Here is a 22,100-nt window from a genome sequence, read left to right on the forward strand (position 1 = left end):
TGGTAACACAGCCGAAACCAGCTGCAACAAAAAATCTTCTGTGCCCTAGGGCATTTACATGTATAGGATGTTCCATTACATTGGGAGGCTATTTCACAAATAAAAGTTTTAATTCATATCCTAAACATGTTACATTGACAAAGGGGACGGTTGACGTAAACACATTGAAAACGAAAATATATCAGTTAGGGGCGATAGTTTTTAAGTCGGATAAAACCCTCGTACTCGGGCTCTTCTGGTATATAAAGTCCAACCCTACGATAAAATGTCTCGGCCTGCGGCCTCGACATTTTATCGTTGGTTGGAACTTTATATACCAGAAGAGCCCTCGTACTCGGGCTTTATCCTATACTGAAATCACCTTTAAGCCACACGTACCACTGGTGTTATACTGAAAAAGTATTGAAATGTGCAGCTGCAATGTTGGATCTTGCCGACTTATCCTTTGTTCACTTGTTGTCATGCATTTTCTTGATTGGATATGCGTGTACCATACTCTTAAAATAGCCATCTAATGCCTATTGCCAGATGTAATTCCTAAAACCTGTCCTTTATCCTGAACTTTACTCTTTGAGACTGTAAATGGGAGACTAACACACTGTATGTGTACGGAATACTTGTCAATGAAAGCTACGTTTGGAATGAATTTTCCAAGTCTTTCGTGACACACGTGGAAGTACTACAAGTGAATTGAGAAACCCGTAATTTCAACTGCCTCATAGTACTGCCAAACGTTCTGTACATGTGATGTGCTGCATAAAAAGATACCAGTAACAAACAATGTAGATGTATGCTTATACAAGGGAACTAGTAACTACCTGCAGTGGTGGAATTTCAGAAGAAAAGTGACTGTTTTGGGACAAAATACTAGCCACACTTACTGCTGAAAAGTCATGAACTCGTGGACTGGCACTGGAAAGGGTGAACAGAAATTTCAAAATTCAATCATTCTCAATTGCGCATGAAATTTCTACAGACAAAACTGCAAAATACGGTTTATCTAATGATTGCTGCACCAATTACTGTGAACTTTGATGTGTTGGCCCAATTCAAGAAAATCCCCAACTATCGCAATTTTAAATATCACCATGGGCATTGTGAAGTCATGATGAGATCAATTTCAATGCACAATAAAAATCTAATTCAGTAAGCTGACTTTGAACTTCGCCGCTTCTTCTCTGATCTTCTCCTCATTTTTCTGATTACTATTTTTGCCTTTCTTGGTCAATTGACTGACACCAGGGGACTCATTACAACGATGAAAATACAATCTCCTGCAACTTGCCACTAGAGAGGGAAAAAATTACTAAGTGCAATTCATAGTAAAAAGATTGAAACAGCAGAATTAAACAAAGTGAGCACCATCGCCAACAAAGTGATTTTTTTCTGTCAAGTATAACACTTGCAAACTGCACTTCTAACACGTTTCCCACTAAAAGTATGAAACATACATCGTTCTCATTAAAAGCACCCCCCCCCCCATTTTAAGATCAGGAATAATAAAATCCTCTGAGAGGTGACAATGGTGTTTTCACAGAAACTTTAATAATATCTGATTGTCTGTTTTTAGTTATTATACCATAATTTAGCTATTCTTGTACTGTAATCTGTTATTGTACCGGTATGTACCAGTTATCACATTAAATTTTACAAAATTATTCAACGTAAAAATAGACATAAAAATTTCCTGTTTTGGTGACCTCCAAATGATCTTTGATTGGGCTAATAGGGAAGATAAGATTTATGATGGATATTCTAATAAGATCTGAACAACTTCAATATTTCTGCATTAAACATGCCACGTAAATGCACAACCAAATATGCAGTCCTGGAAATAGAAAAGATCTGAGTTATATGATGACTCAACAGTGTTTACTTTTTAGAGAATGAGCTGACGTCTGTGAAAGGGAAAAGAAAATTCCACAAATGGCTAGATCACTGCATCAAATACTGTTTAATCTGCCTGATCACTGATGCTAAAAGCGTGCTGCTAGCCGTTCACCTTGAACGCAATGAGTTCATCGACACAATTGATGGTTCTGATGACTTGTACAATACCGTGGGGGTGTTACAATGATGGCCGCACGCTTTCAAAATCTTAAAAAGAGCCCCTGCAATGACTCGCCCTTGTGACCTTAAATGAAATGCAACTGAACACGAGCCCATGTCAAAAGAGGATGTACCATCCACTAAAGGTGTTGAAAAGTGTACTTCTCACGGAATATCACTGCCATTGTACGGCAGATGGTACAGAAACATCTTAATGTCCATGTGATATGCCCAGTGAGTATTACGTGATGGATGGCAGTGATCCTGAGTATTAATGTCATGTTACCGTTGCTACTGACATTTCAAAGGAGGGCTGAGAAAATACTGAACACAATGATATTGAAACTGAGAAGCCCTCGTGTTACAAAAATGATGAAACTGACTGCCTACTGAAATGCTGAATAGAATATGTGTATGTATAGATAATTATTTTCAATGCAGAGTAACTACACACACATGTACTGGTAAACTTTCTTTACATTTTTAAAGAAAATTTCAAATGTTCTCTAAAATTTCTGAATTCTTTATTTTCAAAAAAATTTTATTCAAAAATTTTATCTGAACAGCAATGACTTGCCCGTACTATTGGTTGACAAAAACTCTCAAAAAAATTTTAATTCTCCCAGAATACATATCAAAATTCTGACAGCCCATTTTTCTAGATAAAACTGATATTTGGTACTAATCGTGATATTTCACATGTTGAATCTTTACAACATGCCTGCCTGAAGTATGACGTAAAATCCTACTTTACTTAAACATCAAGATGCGTGCAGATTTATGGTTGAATAAACAAGAAAAAGAGCCTGTGAATTTGCATTCTACTCAAATCACTCTTGCCGCAGTGCACTTCTACCAGTATTGCTGGTCAAACTATACTGCGTTATTTTCCATGCACCATCTGAATTTCCTCTAAAATTCAAACAAATAAAGCGCAGTACAATCGTTTGAAGAGCATTTTTATTCCTGCTCGATACATGTATTGCTTTTAAAATATTTCTAAAATATTTTCTGAAAACTTAATGTTCGTATCTGATAAATTACAAGTTACAGATATAGGAATGCTGCACATTTTCAATCCTGCCCAGACTGTACGAGAGGTTACCTTAATAGCTCAGTCTGCGTTCCATATGAAATTACCTGTCTCTCTTGACAACACTTTGCATGTACTTGGCAAAACTTTCCAATATCCACATCCCACACATCTCCAAGGTAATCTCGCCCGAGTTTAACTTGATCAAACCTACCAATCAATCTTAAATTACGTCTAATATGTAAACATTCTTGTGCATGCAGCACTGGAATTTAAATGTATCCTGTAAAAGCCTGCTGCTCTGCTATTTTCACTGTACGCACGGGGGGAAAATTACTAATTATGGCCAGGTATTAAAAATTTGATCTGGATTCTGCACATGGATAAATCTAAAACTGAAATCTTGTTTTTCTGTGTGTATCTATGCAAAGGAGGGAATATGAGTATCAAATTCGAAGCTTTCATGTTTTAATCATGTCCCTATCTGTTGTGGCTTGGGATTTACAAATTGCTGATCGTGAAAGTTTGAGGTCTACCCTGTAAATTGAACTGACAGCTTGAAGCAAATGCTGACGCAGGTATACACAAATAACTATTTCTAGTTAGTCTCTAGGTGCCCGGAAAGGCGCTGATCATGGAGTTAGGTACTGTCCACTATTTGATCAGCTACCGCTAGCGCAGAGGCGATGCGATATTACTTCTCATGAAAGAACATCTACAGTGAAATCACACATACATACACACCTAAGGCTGACTTTGAAGCATTCTGTCATCTTGGACAAGAAACCGCAAGTTGGTTTCGAGGCAGTCTCTATGACTTTTAAAAGAAGCTTGATTTATACACCCAATCAGATCCGCCAATAAGTTCGAATTTCCACAGTATGATACCGAGATCAGGTCCATACCAGAGTCTGTAATCTCACCACTATTGGCGTAATTTTACAAATACAACTTTCTGGAGGCAAACGTAAATGAGCCAAGGAAAAGCAGAATTTCCAAAGCGGGTTCGATTTAAAGACTAGTCAGATATTTTCCTTGATTAGGTCTTTTCATGACTGTGAAGTACAGTCGGCATAACCTGCGGGAATGGCTACAATTTACATTTGTTATGAAGTGATGGGTGTCTCACTTTTCCAATATTATCACAAACACTGTCGATTTTATTCAAGGAAACAGCTTTCTGGTTTGTCAGCTCCGTGCAAATTTATACTTTTAGTCTCTATCAACGAAAGAGATGTCAGTGGGGGGGCTTTGCAGAGACTCAGAAATTATTGCACAGTTCAATGTCCTTCTTTCGCTCAAAATCAACAATTCTGGGTCCCATTCATTTTAAAGGAAGGGCCAGGGATTTACCATGCTGAACTTATAGCATTGTAGACTACAATTCTGTCACATTCTGGCTGATCATTGAGTCTAAAACTGGGTGTTTGGGTCCCCCCTGAGCAGGACGTACCGGTACGGTACATTAGGGGGCTGATGTCATTACTCTCTCAGTCTGTGAGTTTGTGTCAGTCTAAATATCCCAGGGTAACAAACAAGGTACTGGTATTTCTGTACCGTACCATATCAAGGATAACTAACTAGTGTTGTTTTGCATGGTTGCAAATCATTGTTCAGGACCAACCATTTTAAACAGGCACCGAAATACAGTAGTGTGGCATTAGTATCGACTAAAATTTCCAATCTAGCCTGATGCCTTTGCAGCTAATCTGCTAAAAGTAAGGTTATACCAGTATTGGATAAGTTCATAAACTGCAGCTAATGTATAGAAGCTATTACAATTCAAAGATATTACAAATACTATGCTTAGTGTTTCCATAAATACTGAATAATTACATTTCAGTACCAATACAATACTGGCATGGCTCATATTTGAGTACATGACAATAACTGTCACAGAATTCAACCACACATGGTACACCTACGTCTTTCTAAAAATACTTGTACTTTACATATTGTGATAAAAATACCTGAATGGGTTTCAACTGTTAATATCTTCAATATATCAGACCATATGCTACATGTAACTCACACATATACGATCAGTATTTGTACACACGGCATTATATCAAAGAAGCTGTCAAAAATAATCTCGTCAATAAAAAACTTTAAACCGTTTTGTTGAGCCAAAATTATTGTGCAAACAGTTATAAACAGTGAAATGTAGCTATTATTTCACACCTACGCAGTTGTATTGTGAGCTCGTTTTCAGAGTTACTGCCAAGCTGGCAGAGTTAATGATATCATCTCCAAGCTACGGTTAAATGTTTCTTGCTTCAAAAAATACGATGACAGCATCTTCCGAGCACAGTTCCCCTGGACAGCTGCTTACATACGGAATCCTCCAAAGTAAATTAACCATTCAGGAGGCGTAATATCAATGGACAGTTTGACACAAGTCGCTGAACCTTCCATAAAGATGTATTACCCCTCTGATGGGATTTAACAAGCCTAATGTTCCCGCTAAATTCGATTCTCTAAATTCAATTATTTTGAAGATGAGGAGATAGTCTGCTGCTCATGTGAGGGAAATTTTCATATTAGGGACATTCCTTTGCAGTTCAACTGGTGTCTTTTAGTGTTCTCGTATGACGAAAAATTGCTGAGTTTGAACTTTTACTTGTTCTTTCCGAAAACTTCTAGCCCAGGTACTGGTGCTCTACCATACTGTACCATAAGAATACTTAATTGGAATAACACCTTGCAGAGTATACAATGTGGGAAAACACCTCTGAGAAATGGTCAGAAAAGCCAACATTTCTGTTTCTGAGCTATGTGGAAGTGGACATGATTAATATGCACTTTGGTCATGTGGCATTTTTTAACCAATAGAAGATGTATAGGGCGTTTTTGTTAATGACAGTAAGCAGCTGAATTTTACAGGGGTTCCCAGTCATTTTACCAGGGTTTGGTTCTTTTTGGTATAACAATGCAATCAGATATGCTATTGGGGTTCCTGAATCATTTATCAGTCTGTTTTCCCCAACCTGAGCAAAAGCACTGGTTTAAGTACAAGTTTTGGCCATGATGGACAGTGGGACCAAGTCTCTGATAATATCAAAAGCAAACTTGACATTGAAAAATAAAAGATTTTGAAAAACAAAATACAATGTAACATCTTTCTCTGCTCTGAAAATGGATTTTGGAAAACACGGAAAACCTAAAAAAAATATACAAGTGTAATTTGCTCTTTTATCAGGATTTCAAATGAATCAGTAAATTAAACATTAAGTGGAGATTTGCCCAATACCGGTATCTGTTCAGGGCAGTAGTTTCCTGTATAACCCAAAATTCGGTATGCGCGAGTATCAAGTCCTGAGTCACGTATAACATTTTAAATTGTTTGACTTATTCCATCTATTTTTGGTAACTTTTATCAATTATCATAGAACACCTCCTTCTTCAAATATTCTTGCAATTTACAAACTGGCCGCACAAATTACCTTCATTTCCAACCTCATCAGGGTCATACATCTAATACAGCTACGCTGGTTATTTTTGGCATGCAATTTTGTCACGAAACGAAGTTAAAAACCCATCCATTTCCCTGGAGACAGGAATGTCCACACAATTGCCAACGCTGGCCCTTCCTGACAATTTAACTGGAAATTTAATTTTCTCACAAAAAATTAAACTATGGAAATAAAATTAGGCGATCAGTGTCTCTTGGGGAAATGAATTACGGGGACACAACCGGAGTACAAAAATTTTAGAGCAGAGAGTAAGGCAGATAGAGGGCATGGAAAGTTCAAGGTTATACAGAAGACACAAACGTGACATTTGCATTTGACCGAGCTGTAATAACGCAATTCCACTTGAAAATGGACTCGGCTGACCTAGCCATCATCAACTGATCCAGCAACATGACAGCTGACCAATAAGGTTTCTCGATGTGATCAAAATGAGAACTGCGATATTGCTGGTGTTTTGTCCCCAGTACCAGTATATATTGATTAATATGAAATATATGGTCATGTTCTAAAACCGCCTTTGTGGTATTATCAGCAATCACTTCGTTCACCTTGTATGGTTTTCTTGTACTAAAGTTGGTGTAATTTTGTGTTGTAAACTATGAATTTAGTTATTTCTCAATGATAGAAAAGTGATTATATTTATTTCTTGAATCCAAATAATCTCTTTGCCAAAACCATACGATTTGCACTAATATTAGAAAATTGCACAAGGGTTTCCCTTTTTTTCAAAGTGAAGACGATCATTTTCTTAATCAGCATTTCTTGGCATGTAAAATGAGGTTTACCAGTTAAAATGGCAATGCTGAAGGGATACTGGTGTTGAAGAACTAGAGATATTAATCTAAAGGAACGACACACAGTAAAAGATTAACCATAGAACATTTGCCAATTGGACACGAACAAGCCATGCCGAACCAGCTAGTGTAACGGAAAAGTTCACATCCACACATCTCTGTGAGAGGTCACGAGACGTAAGAATTACACAGCAAATGATTTTCAGTGTATTTTGCATAACAATAAATCTGTTTTCATAATCCTGGCACCCTTTTAAGTCCTACAGCAAACTACATGACTGCCAAATCACCATCTGTACACGATTTGACACCTTATACCTGCCAAGGGCAATCCAACCAATATCAATGTCAATGCAATATTCAATAAAACATTTATCAGATCATTGTGGCTATAACACTTTTCCGATCAGGGCATTTATTAGAATTTTTAATCAAAGCAGCATGACGTTAAATTTATCAATTTTATCAGACGTTGGAAAAAGAAAGTGTATTTATTGAGAAGTAACCAGATTGCCAGAGTGAGCGCAATTAATCCTTTATAAATTTTACAGTGTCGTTCAATACCACGGCAATTATTATCCATTGATACGATCGTATTTCACGGAGCTAATCTGTATTCAGTAAATACATTGGAAACTGGCGGTAATTTTTTTCCAATTGCATGCCGGGTTCATTGATGAAGTCAATCGCTGTGAAACCATAAATTGCACAACTTCAAAAACGAAGCTGCCATGCAACAACTGAAAGTAAAGTGATTTATCTTGTTCAATCGGTGCTCAACGTTTTGACAACTTTAGGGCTCATGCCCATGGTCCCATGCATTGCTACAAAGACAACACTCGAGTACATAACACATTTTGCAAGTTCCAACATCAGGGTACTTGTATAAAACGTATGTCCTTCACCCTTTTCCCAGGTAACCCTAGAGTTGAATTCTTCACAGGTTAAAATAACCAAAGCTAGGGGGACCTCACAGGTTTTGGTGTGGTTAGGGATGCTAAATTTCTAGGAATTTTTTTTCTAAAGTGAACATGAGCGTTGAGTGAAGCATTCCCATAGAGATACACCAGCGGGATGGTGAAATGATAAAAAATTTACAACTAACGGAGGAGAAACCAAGGGAGTAGATGATTTTCACTTTGTACGTGATTTGTAATGCACTGCACCAGAAAATTTAGCATTGGTCACACAATGTTGTTTTCAAAGGTTTCTACATAGAGCTGTACTCACCGTACCTTGATGTACCGGTAGACCGTAGAAGGGTCAATGTGTGTGCTCACATTCATTAAGCTTGGGAGTCACAGTGAAGTGAGAGTGAACTCTGCCAAGATACCCTATTTCAAATTGTAACCTTGCTATCTCTGTCAACCATGTGCCAGTAAACCCAATATCTGCCATCACATGTTATTTATAGGAAAAAGAAAACAACTGTGACAAAACAAAAGAAAACATCCAGACCTATTTCTGTCTTGTTCCCTGTTCGACTGTAATAATCGCATGACAGGAAATCTGAGTTATGTTTTGTGCGCAGTGCCATGAAAGTCCCCATGCATGATATTGATCGGTGCAACCTAACAAAACATTGACCCTTCGTTATCCTAGGTTGTGATATGACGCCTCACTTACAAAATCAGACAAATGTAAGCCAGAGCAATCATAACAGGACAACTCGGGTAATGTCAGGATTGCACACATTATATGAGAATTTGTGCCCAGGAATATATCCATTGATAGATAGCTGGAGAGCATCCATTACTGTCACAGCCAGAAGCTATTCATCATATTTCATAAATGGGTGAGCGTATCAGCCTTCATACAAAAATAATGTCCCATAATGGGGGCATTACCCCTTTACGTGTTGCTGTGGTAACGAGAAAATTTTGCGGGATCATTTCCTGAGCTATCAATTTTGCAAATGACGGTTTCTTTTTCGGGTGATTGCAACCGACTCAAATCACAAAATTACTTATTTAACAACAGTGACTCCGATTTTTTCATTTTCTTTGTGTTTGGTCTTTCCTGTTGCACTCTGTGAATTGGCAGTCACACAACAAAATGCCTCTGATATCGTTACAAAATTTTTGTATGACATGTGCAAAAAATGCTGCGTTTTACTCGGGGGTAATGAACCAATTAAATGTCAGTATGGTCGGGGCACATTCTCTGTAAAGAAAAGCAACTCCGTCAATAGGATAAAAATGCATTTTTCCATAACAGCTAATACTGTACGGTATTCGTTCAACGGCATCAAATTTGGCAGAGCCAATTTCTGTCATTACTTAGCTATCGCATGATATGCCACGATAAAGAAAGCTGGGGATTTACAGCTAACTAAAGAGCCTTCATGTTTCCAAATTATGCCTTCAGCAGGAAACATATTTCAAAATCTTTACAAAACTGATACCGAGGACGAGGTATGATTGGTGTATCAATTTGAACTTATCTTTTAAGTTCAATATCTACATTATCCGCAGACGTTTCTTTGCTGGAGCTAGCATTACGGCAAAAAAGTGAAATTATTTTGCGTCATGGACATCAAAGTGCGTCACTGATATCATAGATTAGCTTACGGGGTATTACTGCTGGGTTCTCGCAAATTACGCGACCATTACTCTTTGTAAATGTTTCCAAACTTCTATTGTTGAGGAAATGTTACATTTTCACTGCTGCGTAAAACTCTTAAAATGAAAGTTATCATTTGGTATGGTGGAGGCGTATCGCCTGAAATGTAAAGATTACCTAGTATGCGAATTCTTTTTATGTGAAAGGTATACAGTATTTTGTAGACAGCCTTTCTTTGTTAAAGTATGAAGCGTTTTGGCAACGGCCTCTTCTAGTAATGCAGTGTGCTTTCCTACAGATTAGAGCATGCAGAAATATCTCCCTGTGTTTAATATTTAATTAATGACCTTTGATACAAGAAATTTATTTATAGTATTTCTGTTAATGCTATTACTTTGAAAGCGATAACACAAGTTTGTTCATTATAATCGTAAATACGTAGAGGTACTGGTACCTGGACAGAAATAGTGCCGATATCAATTGTAAGTTTGTCACTAAATATGGCATCATGCGACATCGGCTGCATGCCGCTGACAAAAATTTGGAAAAAGTTTGCCTTTTTGCACCCATGTCCATATTTCTACTGCTTGCGGCTGATTGCTGACATACAATTTCTGCCATGCATCTTAAATTATAACATTGTTAGTTAAAAAGTACCAAATTTGCAATCAATTTCTGAGTTCAAACGAGATACAAAATTGTGTGATAAAAGTGGCAACTTCACCAATTCACAAGACACACCACAACACATAGATGTGGTCGTAATAGACAAGAGCTGAAACAAACTGAGCTGTCATAGAATTGATAAATGCTATAGTCAAGACATAAAGTCATCAATACGACTGCTTTAATGTGGCACTGCGACCGTGTTCCAAGCTCTTAAAAATAATAACATACTGGCCACATCCAGTGAGCTGTGTAAGCCACCAACCCCGTCAAAGTCATTACTACCCTAACTTCAGTATTCATTTTATGATATCAGAATAATACCATGGTATGGATCACCTGCTGTGTAGTTACCCACTATGATCAAAATATTTTGGAAACCAGACCATCAAGTCTGAACACTGGCATTGATTTATTACACATGACAATGTACGCCAATCCGAGCAGCATTTTTGGGATAATATCACTGATCACATATATTGTACGTAATTGTTTGAGCTGTCCTGATATGATGTATGAAGCTGTTCAACTCCGATGAATTTCCACGGATTACAGACTCCTGCAGGGAAAATAATATCTGGAAGTTTTTTTATCTGATAATACCTGCCATTTATTGTAAACTCCCCACAGTGAAAGTACGCCACTGTCAGAAATCTTTCGCTATGTAACATCAGAGCATATAGAATATTTCCACAGTCACTGCTAAGGTACGGCCTACATGTTCCTGCTACCCTGCGACACCAATTTTGACTCGAGGGATTGACGACTGTGGTGGTATTCTGACCTGAAGCTGCTAAAATTTTCAGTTGGCAAAAAATGGAGGAGTTTTTCATTACTGCCCGACAACATGCGCACTCACTCATTTTTAATGACGGTTTCACATTTTCAAATAATTATTCATGATTTATCAATTTTCAAACTAAAAATAACATGCTCAAAACTGTGAAAGCTTCTCAAACACTGAAATATACATGAAAAATACTCATGGAATGAATATGTGCCACAGATAAGCAGCAATATGGTAATCAGAAAGTGGGCAGCTCTGTAAATAACAGTACAACCTCAAAATCTATGAGGACAATAAAATATAATACAAACTAACTGACACACATTGCGTCAATTATGCAAACATAATTATATTCCTAGAAAAATTAGTTATGCTGCATTTAAATGACACTGTATATAACAATTTCATCATGATTTTGCCGAAAAAAGGAAAAATTATTTTCCACTCGAATGAGTTACCACTACTGTCTTCACTATTTAGTAATTTGAAAATCACACAAAAACTGTTATATTTTTTGTTCTAGAATTTTTTTAAGTACAAACTTGAAAATGTCGATGAAATATAGCTTCATCTGATATTCTCACAGAATGCCGGTCAAATTGAAAAGCTACATGTGCATCCCTCATTTTTGAAACATTTTCTACAAATTAATGAAGCTTATATTCTCTACTATTTCATCAGGCCATGCATGACAAAGTGACTGCAAAACATTGCGCTGGAGGCACACTATCTTCTTATACGTTGGATGTGAATTACATTTCTGGGTAAAAGTACGTGCGTCTCAGGACTGACCGGGTGATTATATCATTCCCCGAAGCTTGTGCAATCCATGTGGTAATACACTTATCTGTTTCGTCTGAAATTTCATTTTTCCACGCAAAGCCCTTTCATCGTATCATGGATATTGCACATGTGAACCCAGCACAAACTGCTGGCTCTCACAATGTATTCTTTGTTAGCTCACACAATGATCGAGCTCTAATCTTCAAGAAATTGTCATGCCATAAATTCAGAGAAAAACCCCTGGATGAAAGATATGCACGATTACGAGAAACCGTTCACACCGAGGAACTGATACAAATCCTCAAGAAATCTGACAAATTTTTTTTGTTTTTTGTTTTTCATTTAAATATTTGCATATTCATGGACCAGATTCCATGGCAAAAGTAATTATAATTATTATAATTATAATAATATTCAATTATTCAAAGTGTATGAATCAGCATTTTAAATATGCAAATTTTATGATAATGACCAATCAATGGTGGGTATTTATGTGCCTTGAATCATGCACTATATGCTAAATAATAATTGCAGAAACTACTAGCTAAAATCTTGCCTAAGCTCAGATATTTCTGAAAACTGACAACCAGTGATGATATTGCCATTTCATAATTGCATCTCAAAATGCACAGGCAAAACTCCAGGGCTTCACTGAAACATTCAAATGATGATTAAAAACTTAAATTGATCAAGTTCAATGGTATAATTTCATGCTGAAAGAACTCAACAGTTACACAGCTGTTACAAATGGAACTGCAACATTTGTAGGCTATTAATATTACAGTATACGGTATGTCTAGTGTATGGTTTACATGAGCTTTCGATACACTCAAGTAGGGTTCACGGTAAAGTACTCTGTGAAATAAATGTTTCTGCACTTTACATTACAGCAGACCACAGCTGAATCGCAATACTGAGCACTACTGTAGTTTGTGCCTCAACCCTCTGAGTGCAAATCTTTGTCATCTTTACAGATTATACTCCAGTCAATTTTTTTCAGATTTATGCAAAAAATTTTGACAAAAAACTGTAGCCAATGAAATGTTTTGTCCATTTGCTCCAAAATTATAAAAAAAATACAGAAAAATTCATAAGCATTGGTAAGATGTTGCACCGAAATTTTGGCCGGAAAAATTACAGCACTCAAAGGGTTAAAACAAAGTAAATTACTCAAACTGCAATGCAACAATTGACAGTAGGAAAATGACAAGAACATGCTAGAGAAATGGTATGAATTCAAACACATTTGTTAAACTAATGATAAATACTGATTAATATTTATAAGTTCTATTCAGGGGCAAAAACATATCACAAGCAGCTGTAAAATATAATTTTTCATGATGAACTGTGATTATCACAGAACACATATATTACAAGCAGCTGTAAAAAAAAATTTTTTCATGATGTACTGTGATTATCACAGAACACATAAATCTGGACGAATAATCCCGGGATTTAATTTATTCAGGAAACGTCGTAACTTTTGATCAAGTGTTTTACATAGCAAAAGCACGGGGTAAAATATTGAGTTTCCACACAGTAGCTCAACAGTGTTCCAAACATTTATTGCATAGTTACATATTTTGAAATTCAGAACTATGCTACACGATTTTTCACTATCTTTAAAATCAAATATTCACCACATCATCACAGATACAGAACATCAGTAGAACAAAAGTCATCTATGAGAAATCATTTCATTTGGCTTGAGCATTTAATTTAACCCTTTCACCCCCAGTTCCCTGTATACAGGTCCAAGATCACCATTGATAACAATGGTTTGGGTGGAACCATGGTGGTGAAAGGGTTAAAGAATAAATAAATTAATGGGACAACTGGAAATAAGTCTACCTGCAGATGATAAGGTGTTAAGTTTTGACACAAACATCGAGAAAAAAATCGATTTAGATATGAAAAATTGGCCATGAAAGACAAAAGGATAATGTGATAAATCAGCAGGAGACTTCATACTCTTGCAACTGTTCAATACCTTTGATGAAATTCATGCATATTTGATGGGTTGGACAAACTAGCTTTTGTATGTACCGTAGACAGTGCAGTTGAGTAATTTATCCACATTTGCAACATTCAGAAGTGCTCACTTATCTCAGAACAAGATATATTTGGATCTAGTACATTTGTAAATTGTCTAAAAACAAAATTAATATTTTGTGGTATTTTTAAAAATAAATTATTGTATAATTTTCCACCTACTACCGGTAAACATAGTGCCAAACAGTTAACTCCCCTGTATATCCATATACATTACTTAGACAAATCCAGTTTTTATTTCGCCACCTTGAGAATACTAGTGGCTCGGTGTTGAAATACAGCTAGGAAAAATGATCACCGCCGTGTAAAATGAGATCTAAGGACTGAATGACTATCTCTCCTAAACTGACATTCACCTCAATCATTCAGAAAAAAATTTGTGAATGCTGAAATCCACACTGCGAAATGAATATCTGCTTTTTTTTTTTCAATTATTTTGATGGCACTGTATTTGAATGGTGAGGCAACTTCTCCGCTCCTACTGAAGAAGATTTCTTATGGCATCGGACACCTGGCAGTAAGAGCCTGAGAAAATGAGATCGTTATTATTCTTCTCCGCATTGGCATCATTTTTCACAAGATTTTTTTTTGCTTCAACTCATCTACCATCTGCAGAGGAAAGCATTGTGTCTAGCAATCAATGAGCCCTCACTGCTTCTACAGAGCTAATGGCAACACACTGTACTCATGATAACACATTTTTTGAGAGTGACTCAAATTTCTCACCAAAAAAATTGACCCAGATAATACCATACTCCTTTGTGGAGTCCAAATTTCAAATCTTCACACAGGGGCTGCACATTCCACACGACTAACCTCTTAAATCAGGAAGTATTCTCATTTTTCTAGCATGAAAAAAGGAATTATTTGATTTGATGAACTCAATAGTTGGCTTATTGACAACACTTCTTTTCTGCCAGCACCGAGCAGTATTAATAGCATTCAGCGATCGATAATTGGGAAATTCACAGCGCATTAAATAATGAACTGAATGGGCACTGCGGTGAAATGAGACATTTTAAAGTTATGACTGTTTATGATATTCATTCTAAATTATTGCCAAAGTTGCCGAATCAATCATGGTGAATCACCCTCCCAATGAATATGGATGTCAAATTATTTCTGATTATTTCTTACTAAATATATCCAACATCCTCTGCGTTCAATCCATATATCATGAGTTAAACGTACACGGTACACCGTAGTAAATTGCCTGCCTGTGTACATGTTTGCCCGGGGAAAACACACTCTGTTCAAATTGTGACCTGTTTTCAGTATAGATCTGTAATGAATATGCGAACAACCTGGCTGCGTTTCAATCGATAGCTGACACAAGATTATTTGTTTTTTCCCCTTTTGGATTATTTAAACACTCAGCTGGTTTATCTCGTTTTCCGTTGGCTATTTTGAGACAGTGTGCATTCTCCTCAATGAGCTTTTATCCATTAACACACAATGTTACAACCTCCACACACGGAAACTGATGCGTAACGGTACCGGCCGTTTGTGTTTTGATGGCGTGGGTTTGAATCCCAATGCTGTCACCAAATATGTCACATAATGGGTGTATCACATGTATACCTAACCACATTTGCAGGAGTTCTGTTCTTCATAAGGTTTCAAGAGTTTAATTTGGTAAAGGTATACATATCTTCATATTTAATGGTGAAAAAAAATTTGAGCCTGATAAAAGTCAATTTTATCATATTTCATTGACATTTGAAGCTCATGGCCAATCCATCCAAAGTTTCTTAATTTTGGTCTTACAGAGTAATATGAAAACTCCTTACATGTAACTTTATATAAGAGAAAATATGTCTTCAAACGGACAACTTGCATTGATATGATCAACAAGCACATAACATGTAAGAAAACAGCAGGGCAGCATAGCAGCTTGATGCTGTAATCTGATTGGCTGTCATATTCAATCCCAGCATGCATACAGCAGAGATGCTGGGATAAGAGCTGAGACCGAGAAGAATTCATGCATACTGCTGCACGTCTGACAGTGGCTCGTCCAGTACTGTGGATCTATTTTGCAGATATCCGTCATAACATTGACAAGTATACCAATTTGTTCATCTACTTCATTACTCTGTCTTTCCAGAGGTACGGTTGTTCACAATCAAGTTTTACCATTTGAACCTTAAATGCCAAACAGCATGGAACACTGTAGTATGTATATCTTTTTAAATGATGAGTATGAAGTGACATCATTGTGAAACAAGTGATATGTCTGTAGGTATGTCTAAATTGCATTAAATGCTATAAGTATTTGACACAAATTTTCAAACTTTGTTTTCCAGCGAGAATTTTTAGTAACATACAATGCCACACTGCAATTGCTCAGTAACCTCACAATACCAATAAATCTACTATATTCTGTGAATGACAAAAGACTTAAAACTTATAAGTATTATCTGACACCAAAATGCCTCTTTGTTTTTATCCGACACCAAAATGCCACTTTGCTTTAAACAATATGTGATACACTGCCTGACATACGTGTACAGTGTACCTTGCACTGAGTAGTTTAATTGACATGAAATTATTTTGTTCTGTGGCTATTGAAATGAAGCTTTTGAGTACAATTTTCCTAACAATGAACCAACATCTAGACCAATGAAACCTGGTTTACCACTTCGAGGGTCCTTGACCTTTGATAAAATCAGCAAAGAGAAGAAAGCACATATCTGAAATTTTAACTTATGACAAAATGGCACTCAATATTGTGTTTTCTTTTCAACTTCCGCATGACAATATCTTGCTGTTTCATTTCGGTTTGTCATTACAGCTAATGTTTCAACACAGAGTTCTGACGCACTGCTTTCCAAGGGGTTCAGTAATTGCTTTGTTAAAAAAAAAATATTGATAATTGGCTGAGGGAAGCTTTGCATACACATTTAATTTTTTATAGAAAAGCTAAAAGCACAATGGAGTCTTTATCTTGGTAAGGGAGATGAGAAACATGCAAGGGAAAAAAATATCACTGGCATTAGAGGAAACGTCAACGCCATCAAAGTTCATTCACCATCTGACAATGGCGATTACAATATTTCATTCACAGCATGGAGTAATTACGATGAGTAACCGATGCTATTGTCAATACTGCAGGCTTGAAAGACGGTCAACTCTCAAGGCCGGGTGCATTTAAGCAGATTAGAGGCCTAGAAATTAATGAAATGTAGAGAAACAACGGTAATCACGGCGATCGAGGCAAATCTGATTTGACTACTCTCCGGTGGGGGATGAAACGTAATTCTTCGAGATTGATTCTATCAATGAGCAAAACAGTCATTGTAAACCATCCACCAGAACACGATGTTTATCTGAACGAAAAATTTTTGAAGAGCACGTGGAAACGTCCACCGGAAACTATCCATTTCCAAAACAATTTGCAGGCACCCTGATTTAAATCCAAAAATAATGAAAAGGGATTTCCAAAAAAATCGGAAGGTCAAGTCTGTTGATTTTTACTTCTGGTCAGTTTTTTTTCACAGAAAACGACTTGAAATTCAGAGAAATTCTCCAAGGAATTGAGGACAGTACTATGATGACTCAAAGTCTAAACAATAGGAGACAGTAACTGATTCAATTAAAATCCAAACACAACGGCCACTTTAATATTTAATTGGCTTCAATATAAAGCGGACAATTTCTCCAACTTGGGAACTGACAAAAACGTATTTTAAGTTCGCAATCTATAAATTTCACTGGAATGGGGACAATGTAAAATTAATGGAATGAATCCTTACGTGTGACATATGTAAGTTGATACAACATCACACATTAAAATAAATTGGTAGAGAAACATTGGGAACAGTACGTTTAAACATCAATATTTTCACAGGTAATTGTTTAAAGAGCACTTGAAAGATCTACTCCCACAAATTTCATTGACAGAAAGATCAGATAGGCTTGTACAGCACGTACTGGTTCCTCGTAGATCACACCATATTTGAAGGTTTCTTGTGCAAGTATGCTTGTATCGACACAGGTGGTGCATATTCTACCTTAATTAATGAATCAAAATCTTACTGTTTCTCAGTTTTAAACCACGGTTCAAATACATTTGCTACGTCAGCTGAAGACAGAATATGACTCTCAAATCCACATCAGCTCAAGAATTATACAAGAAAAAAATTTACACAATATTCTAAACTCTGCGTTATTGAAGTCGTTTCACAGATCTATTAACGAGCAGAAACAGTTGTTTGCGAACATGCTGAAATTCATGTTTTTGCATTCGTTATCAATACATGTAAAGCAAAATGAATAATTTGTTTGATAATGGTTTAAAACATGGAGAAATGCGGATAAGAAAGAGGCATTGGAAAGACACTCTGAAGACATCCAAATTGCAACTGAAAGTCAGTAAAACATTGAGTATCACAGCAGAGGGATTATTATAAAACCACCTAAAAAATATAACAGGTGCTTTCCAAAGAATAGTGGTTGATACACTTTTGCCAAGAATTTCCAAATTTTCCTCACCGATCTTCAGCCATATCAATAGCATGCAGTTGCAGCCGTGCATTGCAGCCAGCCCGTAGGACACAGGGGAAGATGTTCCCGATGAAAATTCACTCCGAGATGATGCAGCATCATGTTTAACCAACAGGCGGCCAGCTGAGATCCCTCTTGCATGGCTACATTTTCCGGGAATCGTGAGAGTCTTGTGAATGAATGAATGAACTGTATCTCCAATCACTGGTACCCTTCACGTGGCAGCATTCATACTGCCTACTAGAGTTTGGTTCCAGCCAGCCATACCTCCCAGCTTACTCTCATCGAGTCAGCTGATTGGCTGCTCGCTGATCCCAGTTCGCCTGTTCCTTGAGAATCAGGCTCTTCCATCTAACATCCACCCTCCACCCAGAAAGAGGATTCCCTCTGTTGTGGCTGTTCAAAGGAACATCACCACCCACCTCCCACAAAAGTCACCAGATATGTATGGTTTTTCCTTTATGCACAACAAGGAGCAAGAGATACCGTATCGAGCAAACAGCCTTTTTCTTAAGATTTGCAAAAACAAAGCCTTTTTTTTTAATTTGAAAAAAAGATTCTTTTAGAATTAAAGAATGGAGATGATATCTGTTAATTATCTCTTACAATCTCCTAAATAAATTCCAAGGTATACGTTCAACAGGAAACAAAAGGCTGCCTTCGTAACCATCACTACAAGTCATCTATCATATCCAGCACAGTGGGCAATACATCCATCCACTTATATTTAATTCATGTCTTCTTTTTTTTACCAATTCTTGAAAGCAGTCGCTGCGTGTCATGCAGTTATGTAATTGCCAATCCAATGATTGATTTGGACCCGTTAATGGAATCGAAATTACCCAGAGCAGATATGGAACGTAGTTAAATTGGCACACACAATTAGGGAACAGTTTTTGCAATGATAGTTCCCATTCAGACTGGCATCGTATAACAAAACGTATTATTATTAAGAGACACACTTAGGAAACCTATCTAAATGGAGCGTACTGCCAATTCGGGGTGATGTATTTGATATCTGCTCGCATTTTATCGCTGGTAGACGATTTCTCCGAACGGATCCTATTCCGCCGCGATTGGATTGGATGAAGAGAAGGTCAAAACGCTATCGTGCAATCAGATATTCCTGAAATGCCATCTAGAAAAAAGGGTGGAATACTCTGATCTTCTGTGATATTCTACAAATGAGTGCATCACTTTTCACAAATAGAATATAGTTTGGTGTATATTGCACACCTTCCTGTTTCATGGCAACTGTGTAGACAGTTTTGCATATTGGCATAAATTTTCAACACTCAATTTTGATTTCTTTCTTTGACATCAGTACTTCCTTATAAAGGAATCCATTCTACAGAAATTAACCAGTGATTAGAGAGGCAGTGGCTCCACCGCTGACAATGTTTTCAAATTTTATTTTCAAGTAATGTTCTGTTTCCTACTGTTTCACATTCTCTTCCCTGCAGTACATGTACAATGGCATACATAGAATTCAGCTTGTTTAAAGGCGGAGCCTCCCTTTAAAAGGGTGCCAACCTATGGCGGCGTTCACTGTGTAAGTGGACACCAAACAGGTAACATGAGGGCACACGCTCCAGAAATGCCACTTTTTAGTTTTTTCCGACAGCAAAAACGTTGACAGACTGCCAAGCGGTTAGCACGAAGCTGCTGTCGATCAAACCCTGTGGTTATATTCAAGTTCTAACTTGACTGGACGACGTTTTTTTAAGGAAATTCAAGTGTGGTGCTGAGGAATAATTGACCGTTGGCAATTTGAACCGACCGTCAATCAAACGGTTATATAAGCTCTGTTTGCAGGATTAGCAAAAGGTGACAAAAGATTGAGATCAGTTTGTGTAATTAATGTTATAGAAATCAAACATCGTACTGGCCATGTGTTTGACTGGGAGGAGAACTCCACTAATGCGAGAACCTGGGATTGAAAAGTGCGGCTTTAACCTGTTCACCGCTAATTGCCAGTAAACAGGTCAAAAATCACCATTGATAACAATGGGTTTGGGCCAAACCATGGTGATAAAAGGGTCAACTTTTAAGTGCCTGCCATTTTTTTCTGCTTTACACCTTGTTATGGATATTATTCACAACAAACTGAGATGAGCACCGGAGAATTTTCCAAACGGTTGATACACATTTTGAATTTCAGAACCCTACACTGGCTAAGCCATCCATCATGCTATAGCAAACAGAGCAACAAATTGCTGGAGACATGTCACTAGAAATTTGAAAAAGAATCATATTAAAGAAATTCCCAGCTTTTTGTTCCTCAAGTACTGGTTGTTACAGTGTTCGATATCTTATATTTTCAGACATTAATCACACTAGGAAAATACGTTTCCATAGAATTTCATGGCCAAAAGAGAATTTGCATATTCACAAGTGATGAGCACAACTGAAGCAACAGAATACTTGTACTGAGGTATTTTATTATTTATATAATATTTATCTCTCTCCTACTGGGTTTCCTTACACTAAAACTTTTCTCTGAGCAGGCCCTGTACACAAACACACATTATTCTATCATGACATTGTCTATATGGTACACATCTTAAAATATCATTTCCAGTAATATTTACGAAATAACTTCTTTCAGATATGATACATAACTGCCATTTATCTCAAAGCAATTAAAATAGTAATACAAAAATACCACTTAGTATCTGACGCAAATGTCACAAACAAATTACAGTTTTTTTCAAGGTTTCCTTCAATGATCTTTTCATTTCCAAAGCAATCACAAAAATTATCAGAAAATGGTAGCTGCCATAAAAGTATCATACCTAAACAATAAATATTTCAATAAAATGTCATACCCATTAGTTTTTTGACAAAATAAACCAACATTTTACAAATACCATGTACCATGGACAGGTTTCCTGCTTACGTACATGTTAAAACTTGCAGTGTTTTTGTCTCTCTAATGAACTGAATTGAAAAAAATATCTAATAGTTTCCAGTTGCAGGGAACGGAAATGCTTGTTCTGCACTTGATTTCCTACCTGAAGAAACTGATGCCCCCACGTGATGAGATTTGTGCAGGTTTTTTCCTTTAATTACATATATGATGATTCTTTAAATACTGGCAAAATTATCGAACTTTTTTCCTCAGCAATTTTTCCAAACTTTCACAGTCAGCAATTTTGAACCTAGAACCAAGGCCATCCATCTTGGAATAGTAAACTATCATTTTAAATTTTGGCTTTCATCTAAAAGTGGACACAATATTTTACCACATCAAAACAATACCCGCATGAAGCTCAGATTGGGGTCAACTGATGTAAGCTGTATGGAAACGGCGGTAAAAAAGGAAGGAACGCAATCACTTCTCTTTCCTCGACTGCTCATCATCTTGATTGGAATCATGTCTACTTTTCGCGGGA

General features: G+C 36.8%; 1 protein-coding gene across 6 annotated transcripts in view; it reads right to left on the reverse strand.

Annotated features, from left to right (window-relative positions):
* The window catches only part of LOC139143812 (uncharacterized), a 178,751-nt gene that overhangs the window by 62,031 nt on the left and 94,620 nt on the right, over positions 1-22,100 (reverse strand). The window lies entirely within an intron of this gene.

The sequence above is a fragment of the Ptychodera flava genome, chromosome 11, assembly GCF_041260155.1.
Source record: "Ptychodera flava strain L36383 chromosome 11, AS_Pfla_20210202, whole genome shotgun sequence".
NCBI lineage: Eukaryota > Metazoa > Hemichordata > Enteropneusta > Ptychoderidae > Ptychodera > Ptychodera flava.